Here is a 23225-nt window from a genome sequence, read left to right on the forward strand (position 1 = left end):
TAGTGGTTTTGACCGAAAGTCGGGGTGCGTCTATCCCCTGTACTTTTATATGCATGCGATGCTGACCTGATATCAAGGACAGCAAATTGTCTGCAAAAATTAATTGATCATTTTGCACTGTATATGTCTGAAAAAGACCTACAGATAAACTTTAAAAAAACTTTTGTTATGACTTGCGGGAGGTCTAAGAACAGACAACATTACGTGGGAGGGGTAGTTATAAACAGAGTTGCAACATTCACTTACCTGGGTTTGCTATTTAATAGGAATGGTACCAGAAACTCTCATTCAGAATTGTGTAACTTGAAATTTTTAAGAATTATTGAGGGGATTTTTAGATTTGCTACGAAAATAGGTAATTAACCTATACGGGAAATCCTAGCTTTATATCAAAGTAAGTGTGTTACAGGAGCTGCAGTATGGGGGAGAGATAACATCACCTCCCTTCAAATACAAGAAAATAAATTCCTGAAAAGACTGTTGGCAGTGCCTAGCTCTACCCCGAATTACTTAGCCCATAGAGAATCATCTGTTCCTTTCCTTTGCGATCTAATAAATAGGCAAGCTCTCACCTTTTGGCAAGGAATATGGTGCAAAGACAAGACCACATTCACCAAGGATTTAATTATGGACTGTTTAGCTCTTGACTACAGCAAAAAAATTCCGTGGTTGGAGCATATTTATACCCTATTGAAATTTTGCAAGATAGATACTGATAGAAAGAACCATGTAGCTATCCAGGATTTTAGTAAAAGAGATCTAAAGTTAAGATACAGGAATACTATGGAATGCGTAAGGGAGGTCGAAGTTAGTCAAATGCATAGCGTTATTTCTTACTGTAAAACTATACTTGTAAGGGGTCCACAAATGTACTTAATACAGGTCAGAAATATACAACACAGATTGTACCTAACACGACTTAGATTAGACACGCTCCAATACTTACAACCTTCCCCAAAAGGGAAAGGTGGTGCCATAAACTCCCGAATTGCCCATGTGATGGTAAAACACCCCAATCCACAATGCATTTTATTCTCTTTTGTAGTTTTTTTTAAGGATATACGAAAATCAATTCTAAAACCTCAGTTCTTATCTAATATGCTTTTCCACTACAAACATGCTTTTAACTTTATATGTAGCTTGGGCAATGAAAAAGGTATTAATGCTGTTATCCTGTTTATACAATTGGCAATAAGGAGAAGAAAGGCCTATGCATTCCTGGATGCTCTGCAATATGAAAACCCTGATGATTAAATGTAGCATGCTATATACCCTTTTTTATTTTTACTTTTATTTTTATGTCCAATAGCACCATGCACTTTATCAGTTTTAAACAGGTTATTTTGCTTTCATCCTGTCAGGATTCCGCACTTTTCACTTCAACTTCTACAGTGGTCTTTTTGTTTTATTCACTATATAAAAGTGTACTATGTTGTGTTATATTGATGCTCATGAAATATGCTTTTAGCTTTATTTTGTCTAAATTTGAGAATTAACTGCAGCTTGTATTTGCTCCCCTCTGATTTAGTAAACCTTTATGGTGATATCATCTCACCGAAAAAAGTTGTTTTGACTTGACATGACCAAAACACTTGCTCTGTCTTTGGGTTGGATCACAAAATTTAAAGACGGGTCTATGTCAGCAAGCGTGCTGCATGGTACCCCTCTTCTGTCATTGTCACCATGTATATAATCCGCCCATTCCTTACCCCTGCAGAAAGGCTGAAGGTACAGAGTGATCTGCGGGTCTCATGTAATGTTTATGCTTTCACTAAACATGCCTCTAATTCACATGCTGACCACAGCAGTGTGCCCTGCAAACGATGATTACCTAATTAGAGGCAAAAGGACATGTGATACGGCCCAGAGAACCTGTACCCTTCAAACTTGCTAGAAGCTGACTTTATGACAGACAAAAGCCGACCCTCAACATCACTTCCATGGCCCTAAACCACTTCACTTGCTCAAAGGTCAAACCCTGGCGGCCAAAACAAGGCGATAGTGGGTGCCGCCTATCGGTTGTAAACATTGGGAAACCCCCAAGCAGCACACCGCCCCATCCGTCAGCGCCGTCCCATGCTCCACAATGTACATCTGCATGCGGTGAAGCACCCCTGCACGAGGTGAAAACCTGTTGCCTCACAAGACTAGTGTAACAACATATCTCACAGGGGAAACCCATTAAACCATAACGGCATCTGGGAAATTACAACAAACTAAATACAATGATGCCTATGGTATTCCTTTTAGAAACTTACTAGTTGGAGACAGATACTGAAAATTATCTATCCACTGTTTTTAAATTACATGTTGAGTAAATCTCCACTTTTTACTTTTTGTTCATCTCACAGCTATCTAAAACAATTTTATAACGAATTAAACACAAACAAAGAAAGTTGGTTTCAACAACTTATTTTAGTCCACCAATTCTTCTTTTCACAGGAAATTGTTTTCAATTATGATTTGTTTTATATTTTATACACATTTATATACAATTATCCTATATCTATACACAATATTTACACTTTGCAAATAAACATAAACATGACCAAAGCAACGAAAACTTTGAAAATACCCTATTTCAATGGTTCAAATGAAGCCCAATGCTTTAAACAAGGAAATTCATGGTATTGTCTTATAAAACCTTAATTCCTTCATCTCAATCACCAAATAATAGTAGAGCCTCGGAAGCTAAAATGTCTTTATGCTTCTTTTTTCAATGCTCTCGTCGAATATTTCCAGAGATTAATTCCACGTTATAGGGTGTCGGATTGTAATGACAGTCGACACATTTCAGCCTATCAGAAAGTTCAAGGCCTCTTCAGGACTTTGGGCCACAAATACAAATTTACCAGCACATAGCTGCAGTCAGCCTCGTTGTAAAAAGGTCGCACAACTTCCTGCACCAACCACTGGGTTAGCGCTATTAATATCGAGGGCACAATCCTCAGTCCACTTTTTTTGAAGACTCGTAGCTCCCAGTCACTACGACAGCGATCAATCCATTCTAACAGGTCGCACAGATTACACGACGACCCTCTAAGAACGCCGTGACAAAATCCAGCGAAGAACAGCAAAAGATCCTTGTTACTCAGGCAGCTTGTTCATGCTCGCATCTGAGGCTTCCTCCATCGCGCCATATTAACGCTTAAGACTAGTGTGGCCTAATAATTGCAACTCCAATATCGGTAACAAAAATGCCGCACATCTACACGATGTGAAAATGCTGCCTCCAAAGATAATGTGGCTTATTTTTAATTGAAGCTCCATTATCGGTAAAGAAAATGCCTCACATCAGCGAGCGCTGGAAATCTGTTGCTTCACAATAATAATGTGGCTTATTTTAATTGAGGCTCCCTTATCGTTAAAGAAAACAGCAGTGATGAGCAGATAGAATATTTTTTTTGTGTTGGCACTGTAGTGCCCAACTTGAATGCTCTATCTAAAGAAGAGGGAAAATAGCCTAAGAATCAAGCCCCGTTTGGAAATTAATGCATTGTAATTGGAAGCGAATTATTGGATAAAGTTAACGGAATGCGATTGAGACAAGCGGGAGTAGTAGTCCCAGGCTGGCCATGGTTAGTTTCATGTAGAAAGGTTACAAAGCCGTGGCCCTAACTAGTTAAACGGCACATAAATGCATTAGCTTACCAGACCTCAATCGCCTCATGAGCCCGACGGGGAGCGCAGCACAATGCACCTCTCTCTCAGCCCTGAACGAGTATGGGCTGGCTAGGCTGGTGCCAGAGTCTTGTCACCCACCAAGCCCTCCGAAGGGCTGTGTCCCTGGCCGCGCACCGAAATATGGCCCAAAATTAAACCTGAAACCAATCATAGCGCAGACTTTCTGTTTTATGAACCAAGCCGGGAGGTTGTGAATGCCTGGCAGGTCCTAGGCTGGGTGAGCAAGTCTGGCCTCATAAAGGCATACTAACATAGGCAATATTTCAACCCCTAAAACAATGGAGAGAAGCAAACCCAAAGGAAAAAACCTCGTCGGACCACTTATGTCCACCTATCACCTTTGCCCCACGCTTGGTACCCTACGATGTTCCGAATTTGACACAAATGTGACATTTACCTTGTATTATGTAGGGAATGTAAGTTATTCTTAAAAAAAGAACTACTGTAATGCGTTCCGTAAAATACACAGCGTATCTCGTACACCTAGGTAGTGTGTGAACCACCATTTTACTGTGGCAAGATTGAGGTCCCACACACTGTTGCACTCGGCAAGCAAAATCATGCATAATAACATTCTTGCCACTAGCCCCAAACCCCATCAAAATTGCTGGCCTGCTAACCGCTCCGTCTCAATCAGTCCTTGAGCACACCTCTTCCCAGTCATTCTCCCACCATAATCCATTTTGTGACTTACCAGACCAGGCCGCGGGCAGCCACAGTGGCCCGTCTGCTTTAAAGCAATGGCTCACCTGCTCTTAGACAGTGCAAATCTGCTATGCACGTTTCTTTTCCAGGACATTATTAACATGAATGCAGGAGGAGAAATTTTCACTTTGAACAGATTAAAGAATGCAGTTGTATTTTTTTTTTATTTTGTAACTCACACAGAGTGAATTCTTCCTGGTAACCCCTTGCGCGCAAGCACCTACTGACACAGTGTATGGCCCTGTAGGAGTGCTGCCTAGTGATTCCTGTAAAAGGTGCAGCGCTCTACTGCATGAAATCAAATCCCAGTTTCTTTTTTTTTTTTTTTCGACGCATGCCGTTATATTGGGGAAATCCCCATACTATATTTCAGTAAATTACAATAAAGCAAATAAACTGGCATGGTCCCTTGACGGACAGAGGTTGGATCAAGTCACCAACTATAAATACCATGGCGTATTATTAGACAGCAGAGGCTTGTTCAAACCCCAGCTAGAGACCATAGCACGGAAGGGCACTACATTCCAATTCTCAATAAAGCCGTTAAAGAAAGTTCTCCCTGATCGATCATTTGACCCCCTCCTACAGGTGATTAGAGCATGCCTGCAGCCCATGCTTACATACAGTAGTGAGCCCATGCAAGGGAAAGAAGCTAACACTCACAAACAATCAGTAGAGCATACAGGGCAATTTTCCATCGGCAATTATCTCCTGCCCAAATCTGCCTTGAATTCGGCATCCAAAACCAAACGGTGGAGAGAAGAGGCGCATATATAAAATGCTGGCGCAAAATCAAAGGCGCGGAGCAAGGAACCCTAAACGCTCATCTATGCACCTACCTGGCGGCCAAGACATAGAACCCCCTCGGCACCCACCTACGTCTGACCCAGGACCACCTCTCCTTCAGGAAGCACCTCAAGATGTGGCTTTGCAAGCAGTAGCGGTCCCCTCCCCCTCCCCCCCTCAGCGCCTTTAGACCCTCGCGGGTGAGTAGCGCGCTTTACAAATGTCCTTGATCGATTGATTGAACTGTCAATACGATCAAACTCACCCGCTAAGAAATACCTTCTAAACTCATTGGAACTTCTGGATTTAACCAGCCTTTGGGAGTCATTGACTGACAATAACACTTTCAAAAAGGTGGTAACAAAAGTTACTAAACTGATATCATCTATTGAAGACAAAGAAACCCTGGCCAAGAGGGCACATGGATGGGCCGTGCTGAAAGATTACAACACCCTGAAACCGCAGGAATACCTGAAAACGGGTCTCACGCGGAAGACAAAAGATAAATTCCTAAATCCTAAATCCTACCAATTCTACCTCACTTGGCACCATGGAAAAGGAGGCCAGAAGAACATCTTTGCCGACTCTGCAGATCAGGGAATGAGGATTTATTACATATAATCTGCATCTGCCCTAACCTGATAGACATAAGGCGCGCCCTACTTCGATCACTCTAGAAACAAAAAGGTACAACAAGCTGCAGGGAAGCTGTGTTGATATGCTTTAAACCTGAAGAGGTCCAGCTAAATTGTAGACTGACGAAGTTCTTTGACATTGTGTCCACAAGACTTATGAACCAATCACATGGCATGGTGACTAATAGTACTCATCAGCCTGCTAACTAAGAAACAGTCCGCAAAGGTCCCGACAAGTCAAAGCACGCACCAACACATTAAGTCACATTTTCGAATCTATAGATGGACTACAGACAAGGCAAACAAGAATGATGACTAAACAGGGTTTTAATCACTCTTTTTTTTCTTCTAATAATATATGTGTATTTAAGCTTTAAAACGATTTTAACGATGGAAGTTTTATATTGTGAGTTTTAACTAACTGTACAATAAAGTAATTCTAATTCTAATTCCATCCATACTATATATCGTATCAGTTACACAATGTAATATGGGATCGCACAGAATACGGTTCGTCCTACAGGAAAACGCTGTCACCGCCAATGCTTTTACACGACAGGCAGACGCTCTTGTAAAAGCCACCCCTGGGCAACAAGCATGCAACTCTAATTGTTCCCTTCTCCAGAAGCAGAGTGAGAGGACGCACTAATTTTGTCGAGATTAATCGTACGACCAACTACACCGATAGCGGATCTGACCGTGTGGCACCTGATCAGGCAGAGACCTGTCCTCCTGACCACCATGTGAGTATCCTCTACTCACTTGCTCATTATAAGTGCAGCGCTCTGCGCACTTTGCTTAAACCTTACCTCTCTGAAACACTTACCTTTATACATTTCAGACTGTCCATCCCCACACACCTGTCTTGGAAAAGACCCGACGCGACTACCAACTGGGGCGCATTAGGGTCGAAACGTCGACGCTCACCTATGGTCCAGCAACTCCAGGATCCATTAAATGAACACTAGGATTTCTTGGATATGAAACAAGATTCTGGCCAACTTAACCCCTGTATATAATTGTATATATTTGTTATTTGATTTCACTGTTCATAGCTTCATGCACCAAGCACTTGTCACCAATTGTCACATAATTCTCACTTGTGTTTGACGGTCGGTTTTAAGAATCCAATGTCGTCCTTGAAGGAATTAATTCGGAAGTAACATGATTGAATTCTGATATAAAATTGTTTCAAATCACCCCTTGGCTATATGAAGTTTATCATTATACTGCTTGAGTATTCACCTCCTCATTGCATATGTGTTTCAGAGAGTTTCTAACCATTTAATTTGCATTTATCAGCGTTGTTAAAGTGATTTGACTTACCCAACAGAACCACCTTGTATTTAATCTAATTGTTCCCAGCCACAACGCCGACTGCCGACACCACTTGACAAAGTGCAGAGGGACCCTGCTGAAAAACCTCATTGTTTCTCACGATGGTGCTGGGCACCAAGGGGTCCAGAGGCATGGCAGGCAGTTTCAAAAAGGGGGGGGAGGGGGCGCACGGAGGCCCAATGTAATTGCCCTAGCGGGCTCCGGACTCCCCTCCTAATACACCCACTTGTGTGCAACGCAGACCGGTTGGGCATGTTTACCCCTCGGGCCGGTAAAGCGCACAGTTTCATTATAGTCACAAGACCCCACCCACACCAAGTAGAATAGGCATGCATGAATTAATACACAACACAACTTTTTTGTTTGGAGAAAATATTGCTGCAGGTTTATTCCATACAAAAGTATGCAAATTATGGTGGGTTATCTTACAGGCGATCCAACGGCAGGTAGCCGTACTAACCTATGCTGCCCTGCCCGCCTGATGAGTCAAGCACTGTGGAAACCCAATCAGCACCACCCTTATAGGGGTATTAGCTGCCCTCGGAGGCTTGGACCGGGCCTCCCCGGACCCGTGTGTGCTCGCCCCGCAAAGTCCCGCAATGCCCCCCAAGCGGCATACACATTTCTCGGGCTAAAGTGCCTTCCATGAGCTCACGCGGGGGGGGATGGGTGGCTGGGCTGCATTCACCTAGGAGATGATACTAATAGTGCACAAAGCAGGCCCGAGGAGCGACGACGAGACGATGGACAGCACACGACCCTCCAGATGGTGTGTCGGGCAGCAAAGAGGAACAACAATGGAGGGGCGAGGCCTAAATACCCCTCCCGATCCCCCGGCGCACCGGACATGATGTGTCTGAAGACTCGTCTTGGAGTCCCGCAGAAGCGACTGGGGGTGGGGAGGTGTCCAAATGTAACTAAGGGTTGGCCCCCCCTCTGAGGTGGCCCCCTGTGGGGGCCAAGGGCAGCCGCAGGTTCTACATTGAGACATACCACGGCCCGCGTGCATTAACACCAAGGTACACTAATGCCATTAATTCAGTTGTAACCAACTCTGCCCTGGAAACTGGCACTAAAGCTCTGACTCACCAAATGGTCACAACCAGGCTCAACTCACGGCGATAAGGCCCTTGCAGCGGAGATCTTAACGGCGCCGGTTGCACCCGAGGCAACTGACCACATAAACAATGCTGGCGAGGGGCACGCTGCCCTGGTCCCATGCTCGCTAGCAACAAGGAAAGGCTGGATCACTCGCTGGGACAGCCAAGACCTGATTCCAATCCCTTTGCTTTGGAGCTCTGCTGATGGGCAACAGCGGGGGCTCAAAGCTTTCCCCGTTCGCGCAACTGGACCCGTGAGTACACCAGTCCTCCATGTCGGCCGCCAGCCCTCGACACATTGCGCCCAACTAGAAATCGCTCCCCCTTACGCTAATCGGCAGCCCGGTTGACGTGATGCTAGGCACAATGGCATGACTGATAGAAATATCACAGCGAGGGAGTAGCTGGGGAAATAACCTTCATACTCTTTCGAACCATATATTCTAAATGCCACTGAGTACGGTGAAATTGACTCAGTCTTTCCATGAGTCTTGTCAGACTGGTCACATTAGCACACAATTGGAGCTCGTGAGCCGAAACTGCCCAACAAAGAGCCGTGAGGAGATAGCAACCCGTAAGAATGTACGGAGAAGGGGGCACCACCACGCCGCAGAATACCACTTTCGCTCCGCGACCGCCCCCCCCCCATGAGCCCGCTAGAAGGACGTGCCCGGCCAGGTTGCGGACCCTTAGCCCATGCTGCATCCCCCGCCACACAACACACTAACAGGCCAAAGGCCTCGGAGATATCTCAGGCCCTTAAACCCCGCCCAGCACGACCCATGCAACCAGGCTCCAACACGAAGTCGGAGCTACAGGCAGAAAGAGAAAGACCACGGGGTAGAGGGGGCTAAGTGCCCACACACTTACTGGAACAAAACCCGATGCCAGACCAAGATACAACGGCGTCACCAGGTCGAACCAAATGGCGTCAAGGGTCATGGGAAAGAGGACGTCAGGTGGGCGGGAGAGGTACTTATACTCCTGCCCGGATTCGACGCGGGCATGCAGACCCCTAGGGGTCCCCCAACACTGGGCTGACTTGTGCGCCCTCATGTGGCACTGAGGCGGCCGCCCTCCTAGGAGGGTCCCCTTCGTGGACCACGGGCAGTAAACAATCACTCCTAGTTACTATTGTAACATAGACCACTAAGTGAGGAGATCTCTGCACATGTGGAGCAGAGGTCTGCACAGAAAACACAGGAGAGGCAGAGATCTCTGCGCACAAGTTAATGAATAGAATTTTGCATTACTCGAGTAGTACTACTCCCAGCAAAAATCAAGTACTACAAAACGCAGTTTGTGAATGGCCCCCAAGTCTTTACTGAGATGTTTCAGCACTCTCAAATCTTACGCAAAGTCAAACTGCAGTAAAATAATCAAGTTGCACACCACTGATCTCTTATCAGGGTGTGCCCCAAAATTTGAAGATGAACTCCGCGCTCAATTTGAGCCGGTGGATTATGGTGCTCGGCACCAGCATTTAATTGTCAACACCAGCGCTTGTAACAGTCTGCCACAAAGTGGTGCTGTCTGGCTAATTTGGAGATGACCACATCAATAGTTCATTATTATTTCAATATAATTTAGAAATTACTATTATCTGCCACACAAGCCATTCTTATATCTTTAGGGGCCTGAAATAGTCCGATTTCTCACACTTGTAGGAGTGTGATGGTTAGTAGTTGTGTTGTTTATATCATTGGCAACATAGCAGGGGCAAGGTGTGGTGCAAGTTGCAGTGGCATCCTGACATGAGCTCTTGCATTTATATATATTTTTTTTTTACAAATTAAGCACTGCCTGAGCTCTGAAATTATGCCTCACTGGAACTGCTTTGTCTTCTTGACACAAACAGCTGACCAAAAACTGTGCATACTTTCCCTCTTATCTTTGGGATTCATCTGCTGTATCAAAAGACCTGCCTTGGTGCTGTGTGTAATCGCTGGAGAAATCTGGTGAGCCCTACGCATCTTCATCATGTAAAACCACCGCTGTTGAACCAGCCTGAGCTCAGAAGTGGCAACATCTAAGGAACGAAATAAGAAACACGATCTTAAGGATCTTGCAACCCCTCTTCAATAACTGGCTGTCCCTGACACCTTTTAACTCTCTATGAGGGTTGAGTTATGACATGGGCCTCCATTTGGCTAACATCTAAAGCTTGCTGCCCTCGAAAATGTTTTGCATCTTATCAGAAAGTACCTTTCTCAACTGGGCCAAGCTCATGCCTTAGACCAACCACATGGACCTGGTGTCCAGTCTTTTCGACCACTGCAAGTTCAAATTTGAAACGCTGTCACTTTTTCAATCACACACCTTTCCAATAAACTTTAAGGCTTTGATAGAAGCCAGTAGACTTCTACTTTATTGGGAGTTACTGCAGGTCTATTGTAACAGGAGTTATTTCAGTGTGAAATATCTACAGACTCTATAAAGTTTTTTTTATTTCCCCTATCTTTTTAGATGCACATTAATGTATTTCGTAAGAATAATATTATTTGACTCTTAAGCATTTTTGCTTATTTGCTATTGTGCATATAATTTGTGCAACTCCATCTGCACCTCTGGCATTATTACAACTGAGTTTAATCTCTTGAATGAAATGCTGCTTTAAGTAGAACTTTCTGAATTGAACCAGTCTGTGAATCTCTTCTTATGTCTGAGGACCAGACTCATCAGGGGAAACAAGATTCTCATTTGGACTCGAATCAATGAGAGAGAAAACAGCAAGTGTTTGGTGTTTGTGTTAGGGAAGGGGTGAGGAGTCTTCTTTACTTCTGCCCAACCAAGGTCACAACTCCGCAGTCAACAGGAGGTTGATCCACATTAAGGGGCCAATTATGATGGCGGACGGACCTGAGTCCGTCCGCCACCATAGAGTAGGAGGGACCGTCCGCAGGGGCTGTGGAGGTCCCTCACTGCAGATTAGGATGTGACCGCCAGGGTGGCGGTCTCATCCTCAATCTTTAACATTGCGGCAGGTGCAGCTTCAAGCTGCACCCGCCGCAATGTTAAAAAAGCAAGCACGGCATTTGCGTGCACAAAGCAGCAGGGACCGCGCGGTGCCTGCCGCTTTGTCCACGCAAATGCAGGGTGGTACCATAGGTACCCCCCATGTGCACCCCCCAGCCCCCTGTCACCAAGGGGGCCCGCAACGGGCCCCCGAAAGCAATCTCTGTATGCTTTTCCAAGCATATGTCTTCCTCTATCCTAATATGGCTGGCAGTGTCTGACAGACACCGCCAGCCATGTTAGAGCTTTACCGCCGCGGTCGGAAGGCTACCACGGCGGAAAAGCAGCGGACGGATTTCGAGACCCACCGCCATCCTAATTTGGCGGTGGGTCTTCTGTGCCTCCGCAGCGGTTTTCCCGCATCCTCCGGGCCGGCGGTGGCTTCCGCCGGCCCGGAGGATGCGGGAAAACCGCGATCCTAATCATGCCCATAGTTTGGAGTGCCAGGATAAGGAAATGGCTGATGAAGCTCTGGAGCTTGGAGAAGAAGAAGGATATGACCGTGGGAGTCTTCTTCATAAGCTGATCCATTTTGGAAGCCACCCTTCTTTTGGAGCAGTGGGTATGACTAGCTTTCAATGTATTCCTATCCAAGATGAATGCTTTTCCAGTATTTTCTCTCTTAAGATCCCACATCAAGATGGTCTCAACATTCTTCTATTGATGTCATTTCCTGTCTAATCTATATACACAGGCGCTTTGGTCAGAGAAGAATGAGCCGCAAGATATTCATTCCCTTATTTTTCTAAGCCTAAGAAAATATCCAAACTGTGTCTGGTTTCTTGCTGACGCACAGACACACTCATCTGAGGGCACCCAGCACATTTAGAAATCTACCAATCCCATACATTTAATTTGACATCTTGCAGAGTCCTGGGGCAATGGTTTGCTCCTTCGTACCGTATTCAAGCTACGGCCACGAACGGATGCGGATGGGCCGTCATTACAAGAAATTTGAGGTCTCAAGCAACCCGAGTTCCGATACTTGACAAGGAGATTTCTTTTACACCGGATTTAAGCACCTTTATGGACAGATGCTGTTGCGTCATCTCTATAAGGTAATCTTTCGACCGATAGTCACGGATAATTTGTTATTGCCTTCAATATTCCCAATCTAATAACAAGTAATTACTGTTGCCCTCTGCAGGAATTTGAGGTCTCAGTTGACCCGTTTTCCAGCATATAGTATAGAATTTTTCAGGGTAATACGATCACCGCCGGATTACCTCTCGAGCACCCTGGGCAGGCCCAATCATTGGTCTCCAGGACTCCCGTTACCGTTAATTAAGCATACGGTTGCCGCACACGCTATCCCCTATGCATTTCCAGTCCTGAAGAAGACATGTGGAGATATTTTCCACTAACACTCGTCATAAGGGTCGAAACGTTGATGTACTGTACAAGACATCCCGTACCCGCATTTCACATAGTGATGCCTAACGTTAAGGATACATGCTCTGAATAATGGGCTGTGTTACTGCAGATGAATAGTGAAGATTCCTTTCTTTTTCCCCCTCCTTTCCCCCAATGCGTATTGTAATTGTTCAATGTTATTTCTTGTGTACTGCACAGCACATGCGTATGTATGTAAATGTTTTTGTGTGGTTTTCTGCTGGTTTACCATTGTACATATATGTGAGTTACAATATATGACAAATACTATATCAGTCACTTTCTGGAGTTTATTTTGTCTGTCTCAGTTTGTCCATTTATCTGTATGGTGTGGTGTGGTAACTATATACCATTGATTTGTCTTTCCTACTGATCAGGACTAATACAAATATTAAAGAAATTCATTCTTGCTCGACAGAACCAACCATTATTTTATACTCTTATAGTAGCCCAGGTTCTGTGAGATACTGGGCCGCCCCATTAATTTTTATTGGTTGCATGGGTGCCACAACATTTTCTCACCCAGAATTCCCTGTACAAATCAACCATTCGTTTAAACAGACCTTTCACACAGTTCTGTGACAGAAAGTTATGACAGAAGGTTACTGCAGCCGGTCACTATCACCCAGAGCCAGGTCACTAGCCCCAACTCCCCCCTAGTAGATTCCAAAGAAGGAAGGATCCCAATGTAGATATGCCATCACCGATGCCAACAACTTATACCTCCCTCGTCGACCTATCCGAAGGAAAATATGTAGATTTGAAAACACAGCAGGAAAGACAGTGTTCCTACATTAATGACACACCTTGGATGACCCAACTAGACCATGGGCCTGCTAAGTATACTGTAAGCGTTTTGTTCAAAAAATGAACAAGAAGAGAGGTAAATGAAGCCGGGTCTACTTTTACCATATAATACAATAGCTATTTCTGTCCTAAATCTGAAGCATGAGAGTCTTAAATGGCCCTGCCAGCCAAATGTGTAGGGGTTTGCTAAATTGCCCATACTGTCTTAAAAGATTCACTGAAATTGGCAGGCCTTATGCCTCCCTACTAAGATTACAGCCATCTCTCCTGCCAAAGGCCATGACTCCCTGTCACAGTCTTTTTGGTAAACAAGTCCCCAAGCCCCCACTGCCCGCCACTGTCCCCGATGTGCACCTCTTTCCTGCACATCACGATGATGTAGCAAAAACAAGAAACATCCGCTAGTCAAAAGGAACACAATGGGTTAAGAATTGGGTGGGGGTTAGCTGGAACATTTCATTGCTTCACATCTGATGTTTTTCTACTATTTTTCTGCTAGCTACATGAATTAAGACAGCAACTTGACCAAATAAATGACCTATAACATTTTGTAATGTTCTGCTTTCTTGTAATATTCAGAGAAGTGATACAAATTGTTTTCAATAAATGTACAAATTTTGGTATGATTGACGATCAAACTTCTTGTAAAATTCAGAGAAGTGATACAAATTGTTTTCAATAAATGTACAAATTTTGGTATGCTTGACGATCAAACATCTGTCATAATCCAGACTTGTGGTCAGCAGTTCCTCCTTAAAATAATATAAAAGAGCTGCCCCCAGTTCATTCGCATTCGACAGAACACCTCGCACAGTGAACTATTGGTTCACAACGTGTGTGTGTGTGCTCCTGCTTAACCCTCTTATCTAGTATTTTTGGCTGAGGTTGTAATGCTTATTGTATTATGAAATTCATTTTCTCTCTCTCCCTCCTTCCTTTGCATTGTCGTGATTTTAAAACTTACTAGATTGCATGTTTTTGGTCTAAAATGAGTTTCTGACACTTGTTACTTACTAGATTGCTCAGAGTTATTTCTGACTAAAGAAGTGTTTCTGACACTTATTGTTTAAATTGTTTTTTTTTTAAATAAATGGTGCCACTCTTGACTCACTTCCTGCATTTCACGTGTGTGTCTTATTATTTTAGATAGCACATTAGTGTGGTTCCATCTGGGGTAGAAATTACCCTCCAACAGAAGATATAAGAGAAGAAGTGAAAGACAATCCCATCAACCAACGGGCTTATGCTATGCAAATGTACAGTCTTTTCCAAATCATGTTTTATGAATTACATCCCGGCAAAAAGAAAACTCCACTACACAGGATGACGACCCACGAAATATATGGCAAGTGCAAAATTAAAGACCTAATCACTTCAATAAATAGCATTGGTGTATCAACAAAGTTATAATGACATAGTATGTAGTAGGAATTTGTTAGCAGCTTATGCTGTAAAATCTTGTGAATCCTACAGCACACCATTTCTAACTCACTTCACCAGGAAAGGATTTATAATTGTTGCTTTTGATAATTTTGATTTTGAAGACAGTTCTTTGCCTGGAACATCCAGCACACATGATACTGACATGGTGCTTTTTCAAGACTGTACCAATGAAGTAACTGCTGGAATACATGATATGTCAGCTGTAGGCATAAACAAATGAAACTGCAAACTTAAACCCAACCTTCCTCGCCAACGTGTGAAAAATCAATACAAGACATCAACATGTCCCAGTCTACCAGAAAATTTCAAAGTGGCTGAGGACATGGATCTTCTACCTAATGCTGCAGTCCGCAAAGCTGATTTAACTTAATTTATCATATTGCTTATTTGGTGCGGACTGAAGGGAGAAGAAAAGTCAGTTCCTCCATGGGCTGGAATTTAGGCTCTTCTCTCCCAAAATACTGTTCCAGTGAAGAAGTCACAAACTATGCAACAGTTTACACAGCTCTAAAAAAATGTGAATGCTCAGCTTGAAACCCAGCCTATCCTGCCAATTTTCTGTGATGAAAGTGTTTTTGGTACTGTAGCTGCCATATTTATGAGCAATCCAGTAAATGTGATGATTTTAATTCAATGATGGGCATTTTCCACATGACAAAAGTTGCACTACAGTGTGCAGGAATTTCTCAGTGGATGTGGCGTAGACGATGCACTTATTGAGGCTGAAGTCTTTGGAAGCAAAACTGTCCAGTCGGTATTGAGCGGAACTCATTATGTTCATTCATTACAAGGTGTGCTCATCATATCTGAAGCTATAGAAAAATTGCTGTGGAATGCTTTCTGGAACAAGAATTACAAATTAGGTTTTGCATAACTTATCTCAGAAAAGAACAAGGCACAGAGTGCACTTCATTCAAAAGACATTACGCCAAGCTAGGCAATGTTCAATACACTTAGTTCAAAAACAGAAAATTTGAAAAACAAGTTTGTAGAGTTTGTCAAAGAATGTGAAGAAAAATAAGTTTGCAAGCACGGGGGCAATGTTTTACACATGATAGCTCTAGTGAAAAACTGGGTACATGCTAATCGGAAAGGTGATGATGAGCTGCAAGTGAATACTATGGAGTCACTGATTACTGTGTTTAGCAAATTCCTTTGCATAAACTAACTTAGATATGGGTCCTGGATTGAAAAGAGTGAAGAAGCTAGAGGTGGAAAAACCATACCTCTACAAAAATTTCATTGAAAGATATTTTGTGGTGAAAGATAGAGAGGAAAGGTTCAATGTTGTGGCTCCAGATATAAACTGGAACAGACGATCCAGAGATCACAGAAAGGCTACAGCGTAATTGTTGGTCAGGCACATAAAGGTGAATATGTTGCTCAATGGCAGCTAGTTTACCATGAAATCCTTTCTACTTGCAATGTTTTAAGAGACATGACATTTTCAAAATTAACGGACCATTGTGAAACTGTTCCTTACCACTAACTTGTGGGAAAGAGGGGAGGGTTTTAATAAGCATGCTGACAGCCTTCTTCATTTCATGCAGCAGCAAGGACACTCCTTTGAAATGAATAAGCCTGTGCGACTACATAACTTCTTGACTAAACAATATGTGGATAACTTAATAAAGACATGTCTACTAAATGTCCTTGAACATAGATCAAAACTATACGCAGAAATGAAGCAGGAGAGATTTGTATTGAAAGAGAAAAAGCTGTTTGACATAATCACTAAAGCTAAACGTCCACAATTTAATTGCCATAGCATGAGTTTTTGCCAACCAGCCACTACTAAACAGTTTACAAAAAACAATTTTTGGAAGCACACAGAGAGATGGATATAACAAAAGAAAGGGGTGAATTTATCAAGGACATTCAGTCACATGATCTTCTTCCAACAAACACATTATTTGATGGAAATGCTGCAACCAAACCAGTGCAGCACAAACTCATATAAGAGCTTGGAATAAAAACTTTCACCTGAAGAATTTCAATTTGAAAAGGTGCCCTCATTGAATACTGTTGTTGTTGTGGACTTTATGTCACAATTGCGAATGGTCAAGATTTCATCCATGCAAAACTTTGGCAAGATCGACCAGACTGTTCTATAAATATCAAAGTCAGTGTGCACCTTGCAAGAACTGCACATTGTCTGTGACAGTTATTTTGAACTATCTGTCAAAGAATGTGAGAGAATCAGACAAATGTCAATAAGTGGGACAATCTACCTTGCCTGCATCAAACATTCAACATCTATACCTGGGCAGCTTGATACATTCTGGTCAAAATTGAACAAGATCAACTTGGAGATGTTAACTCGCCAAAACTTTGCTGATGCTTCAGTGAACACTGAAATTCCAATTATTGCAAGTGGAATGATTGTAAATGAAGAGTTGGTGCCTGCAGATATATATTCAAAAGGTACGGTGTGAGAAGTTGGCCTGATATGTAGTGTTTCCAATTCTGGAACCACTGGGTATCAGTCCAAGCAAACCCCAAAGATGTCAGGTTGTAAGTCAACCTTGTAGACAAGCTATCCTAGTGGTAGCATGGACTAAGCAGCCTTAAAGGCTTAACTTAAGAGGTCGTGTTAAGCGAGCTGTTTTACCACATACAATCCTGTAATCAAATGAAAGGACACCACACAAGTATATATTATAAAAATATATGTATTTATTTCTAAATTACTCCCCAGTACTCTTTATGAGGAAAGGGGCACAAGCGTTAAATCAAAAGCACTGTTACACATATAAAGTTGCACGTTTATGGATGAGGGCGGGTGGCCACTCAGACCATATATCAAAAAAGTGGTATAAGTAACACTTTACGAACAATGGTTAGGCCTAGGGCCTAGAGATTCGCTGGGAGCAGTCAGGACAAGCAATGAAGAAGTCGGGAGTAGCCCACAGGAGACGGGTGCAGCACGGAAAGTGCAGCGCGCACCAATGCACTGTCAATGGTGCGTAAAAGTCAATTAAAGTGAATAAAAAGATACTTCCGCTGAACCTAGGAACACAAAACTTTAGACACAGACCCTAGAGGTGTGTACCAGTGTAAAGACACCGGCGTTGCAAAGTTACCTCACCCACAGGCCGTGGGTGCACAGGGTCGAAGTGGCGTCGGGTTCTGTCACGCAGGTTCTGGGTGCTTGGAGCTGTTGCAGCTGCAGGCGCTGTGAAGCAGAAGTGTCCGGTGCGATCCAAGGGTGGATCGATGTAGAAAAGTACCTGAAAGCAGAGGGGACAGAGTCTGGGTCACTCAGCAGTGACCAGGGTGGAACCAGGACGGAACCAGGCAATGTCGGGCGCAATCAGGCGGTTGTCGATAGGCTTCTCTCCGCTGTCACGTGGGCTCTGGGGCATCTGCGACGTCCAGGAGCAGGTCACGATCTGTCCCACGTAGGCTCTCGCCGTCAGCACCGTCGGCTTGAAGATTGTAGCAAACAGCACTTGGCAAAAGCAATCCACGCGGAACCGGGAGATTGCTTATCACTCGAACCAGGAGGGTCAGAGTGGGTGCTCCTTTTCACAGGAGCTGGTGCAGATCTGGAGCAACCAGAAAAGCAAGTCGGATTTCAAAGTTCGTCGGCACAGGGGCCACAAGCCAGCTGGCAAGTGACCGGGCCAACGCGTCGAGCGCACACAAGCAGAAGGGCCCCACGCAGCACTCAGCGAGTGTGGAGGGGTGAGCTTTGGTGCAAGTGGAGCTCGGGGCTGGGGCTTCTCAAACCCCGGTGTACAGCTTCGAGGGTCACTCGTGGGCCGCACGGTCAGCGTCTCGTGGCCTTTTCAAGATGGCGTGCCCCACGCTTCCGGTCGCCTCCACGGGTCTCAGCTCTGCAGGGACTGTGGATCGGGCAGGTAGAAGGCAGGCAAGCTTGATCTCGTCGATCTCTGTCGCTCGAGTTCCGGCGGGAACTGCAACAAAGCAAGGGTCGAGGGCTGGATGGTGCCTGTTTGCACAGGGTGGTCACTCCTTGACCACAAGGGAGATTCTTCAGTCTTCTCACGTCGTGTAGAAAGTCGAAGGGTCCAGATTTCGTTTCTTATGTTTCTTCAGGATGATCTGAGGTCCGTTGGGACTGCTCCCCCTCTTATTCGAATCTAGGGGGTTGGACATCCTGCTAGGTCCCCTCCTATGGGTGGGACCCAGGAAGGGGGTGGTTACACCCCTCTCCTTTGATCCTGGCCGCGCTGGGACAGGGGCTGGGAGGCCCCAGAACCGGTTTGGCCGGATCCTGCAAGGGGCAGCCTTGTGCTCCCCAGGCAGTGTCTGGTTTCATTGAAACCTCCCTACTCCAATCCACTATCTCCTGTCTGGGGTGGTTTGACACCGCCCTGTGACAGGAAACTCTTTGTCCAGGCCTCCTCTGCCGGGTTTCGGTCAGCAGCAGGAGGTCAGACCCGTGTCTGTGGCAGGGGCATCCATTTTGTGGATCTGAGGCTCATTTTAAATCAACCGCGTTTCAGTAAAGTAACATGTCTTCTCCCTCTAGAAGGGTGGAATGCTATCCCCGTCGCCAGAACTGGCGAGGGGATAGTATTCCAATTCGTATGACACCTTACACGACATGTTTTGATAAAGCCAAACCAAAGTTGCTATATAACCGCGAGGATTATAATGCGCTTAAGAGTATATGGTATGGCATTATCCCGGATCAGCTTAGGGAGTTGTTCCCGACAGCTGCAGACAGGCTCAGCTCATGCCAGAGCACCATCTCACATAAAACCACGCACTCTGCCTCCAGGATTGATGAGGCCTTCCATAGGAGTGGCTTATAGGCTATATGTGTCCAGATATAGGTTTAGATATAGGTATACTATATCTAAGCAAGGGGTGATTACACCCACTTGCCCCAGCTGAGTGATCAGCCAGTTGTGTCAATTTAAGAACCAACCAGGGGTGGCAAAAGCTATGCTTCAGCCCCTGGTAGACCTTGGTGGCACCTATGCCCTGGGCACCTATAGTGCATGGTACAGGGGCTGACAAGGAGTCCATTTCCAATTGTGGTATGTACCTATAGCACATGTATTACAAATTTAGAGAGAGAACAGCAGGCTGGGGGTCTGATTAGCAGGCCCACAGCCTCAGTAAGTCGAAAACCAGTGAAGCAAAAAGCAAAAATTGGGGTGACCATAGGATAGCAGACCCTACTCTCCTACATAACCCCCCCCCAAACGCAGGGACATTAAACTTAACCTTGACCAGATAAGTCTTCATGTTCTAAGTGGAAGTACCTGGAGAGACCATCTGCATTACCATGGTCAGTCCCTGGGCGGTGCTCCACTGTAAAGTCCATCCCCTGTAGGGAAATGGACCACCTGAGCAGTTTGGGATTTTCACCCTTCATCTGATTTAGCCACAAGAGGGGCTTATGGTCTGTCTGAATTAGGAAGTGAGTACCAAACAAGTATGGCCTCAGCTTCTTCAGGGCCCAAACCACAGCAAAGGCCTCCCTCTCAATAGCTGACCAACGTTTCTCCCTGGGGGTCAGCCTTCTGCTAATAAAAGCAATGGGCTGGTCTTGACCATCTTGATTAAGTTGTGAAAGCACAGCTCCCACCCCCAACTCAGAAGCATCTGTCTGTACAATGAACTGTTTGGAGTAGTCAGGACTCTTCAGGATAGGTGCAGAGCACATGGCCTTCTTCAGGTCATCAAATGCCTTTTGACAGCTAACTGTCCACTGAACCTTTTTGGGCATCTTCTTGGATGTCAAGTCATTCAATGGTGTCACAATGGACCCATAGTTCTTTACAAATTTTCTGTAATACCCAGTCAGGCCCAAGAAGGCTCTGACTTGTGTCTGGGTAGTTGGAGGAGTCCAGTCCTGTATGGTCTGGATCTTGCTCTCCAGTGGTTGAACTTGACCCCCACCTACTAGGTGGCCCAAGTACACAACCTTGCTCTGCCCTATCTGGCACTTAGTAGCCTTGATAGTCAGGCCTGCCTTTTGCAGGGCCTCCAGAACCTTCTTCAGGTGGATCAGGTGATCCTCCCAGGTGGAGCTAAAGACAGCAATATCATCTAGATATGCTGCGCAAAAGTCATCCAACCCAGCAAGGACTTGGTTCACCAACCTTTGGAAAGTGGCAGGTGCATTCTTCAAACCAAAGGGCATTACCACAAACTGATAATGTCCACTAGGGGTAGAGAATGCTGTTTTGGCTTTTGACTCTTCAGCTAGTCTGATTTGCCAGTAGCCAGCTGTCAAATCAAATGTGCTCAGAAACTTGGCAGAAGCCAATTTATCAATGAGCTCATCTGCTCTTGGAATGGGATGAGCATCTGTCCTAGTGACAGCATTGAGACCTCTGTAGTCCACACAAAACCTCATTTCTCTCTTCCCATCTTTGGTATGAGGTTTTGGCACAAGGACCACTGGGCTAGCCCATGGGCTCTCTGATGGCTCAATCACTCCAAGCTCCAACATCTTTTGCACCTCAGCCTTTATACAATCCCTGACATGGTCAGGTTGCCTGTAGATCTTATTCTTCACAGGCAGATTGTCACCAGTATCCACCTCATGGGTGCACCAGTTAGTCTGACTGGGTGTGAGTGAAAACAATTGTCTGTGGGCCTGCAACACTTGTCTGCAGTCCACCTGTTGCTGCTCAGTGAGGCTGCCTGCCAAGGCTACTCCATCAACTGAACCATCATCAGGGTTCTGGGAAAGCAGGTCTGGGAGAGGGTCACTCTCTTCCTCCTGTTCCCCATCTGTGGCCATGAGGAGACTCATGTCCTCCCTGTCAACAAATGCTTTCAAACGATTGACATGGAGCACCCTGTGGGGGCTCCTAGGGGTGCCAAAGTCAACCAGGTAGGTGACTTCTCCCTTCTTTTCAATGATAGGGTAGGGTCCAGTCCATTGGTCCTGGAGAGCTGCTGGCCCCACTGGGTCCAACACCCACACCTTCTGCCCTGGCTGGTACTCAACCAGAACAGCCTTTTGGTCATGCCAGGCTTTCTGTAATTCCTGACTGGCCTCAAGGTTTTTGGATGCTCTCTCCATGTATTCAGCCATCCTGGAGCGGAGACCAAGTACATAGTCCACAATGTCTAGTTTAGGCTTTTTGAGAGGTAACTCCCATCCTTCCTTCACCAAACTCAATGGACCCCTTACAGGGTGGCCAAACAAAAGTTCAAAAGGGCTGTAGCCAACCCCCTTCTGTGGGACCTCTCTGTAAGCAAAGAGCAAGCAGGGTAAAAGGATGTCCCATTTCCGCCTAAGCTTCTCTGGTAACCCTTTTATCATTCCCTTTAGGGTCTTGTTGAACCTTTCCACAAGCCCATTGCACTGTGGATGGTAGGGTGTGGTAAACTTATAGTTTACTCCACACTCTTTCCACATTGCTTTTAAGTATCCAGACATAAAGTTGGTACCTCTGTCTGAAAGAACCTCCTTTGGAAAGCCCACTCTTGAGAAAACTGCAATGAGGGCTTTTGCCACCACAGGAGCTGTGGTGGTCCTCAGGGGAATTGCTTCTGGGTACCTGGTGGCATGATCCACTACCACCAGTATAAATCTGTGCCCAGATGCTGTTTGAGGATCCATGGGACCCACAATGTCTATTCCAACTCTTTCAAAGGGTACCCCCACCACAGGTAGTGGTATCAGGGGGGCCTTTGTTGTGCCACCTGACTTACCACTGGCTTGGCAAGTGACACAGGAGCGACAAAACTCCTTGACATTTTCTGACATGTGAGGCCAGTGAAAGTGTGGAACAAGCCTGTCCCAAGTCTTATTCTGGCCTAAGTGTCCTGCAAGGGGAATATCATGGGCCAAGGTAAGAAGGAAGCCCCTAAACTTCAAAGGTATAACCAACCTCCTGGTTGTGCCAGGCTTGGGGTCTCTAGCCTCTGAATAAAGGAGTCCTTCATCCCAATACACTTTATGGGTACCTTGAGCATTCCCTGCAGCCTCAGCAGCAGCTTGCTGTCTGAGGGGTTCAAGTGAAGGGCAATCTAATTGGGCCTGCCCCAGGTCTGCCCTTGAGGGTCCCCCTGTCCCCAGAAACTCAACCTGATCAGGTTCAAGCTCCTCTGAGACAGTCTCCTCTTGGACTGCAGAATCAGTTTCCTGTGAAACCTGATCCTCAACCTGGGGCAAGTGGGAAGGCACAGCCTTAACCCTCTTGCTCCTTCTCTTGGGTTGTGGTTGGTCTATTGTTTCAAGATCCACCACTGGTTCAGGAAGGCACTTCTTAGCCTGAGACCTTGTCACTGCAAGGACATGAGCTGAAATCCCTAGCATTTCTGCATGAGTCCTGTACTCCACTTCTGACCAAACTGAGCTTTCAAGATCATTGCCTAACAG

General features: G+C 45.2%; 1 protein-coding gene across 1 annotated transcript in view; it reads right to left on the minus strand.

The window, feature by feature from the left end:
- GALK2 (galactokinase 2) overlaps window positions 1-23225 on the minus strand; it is a 1370458-nt gene that overhangs the window by 1057155 nt on the left and 290078 nt on the right. The window lies entirely within an intron of this gene.

The sequence above is a fragment of the Lissotriton vulgaris genome, chromosome 2_1 (assembly GCF_964263255.1).
Source record: "Lissotriton vulgaris chromosome 2_1, aLisVul1.2, whole genome shotgun sequence".
In the NCBI taxonomy this organism is placed as follows: domain Eukaryota; kingdom Metazoa; phylum Chordata; class Amphibia; order Caudata; family Salamandridae; genus Lissotriton; species Lissotriton vulgaris.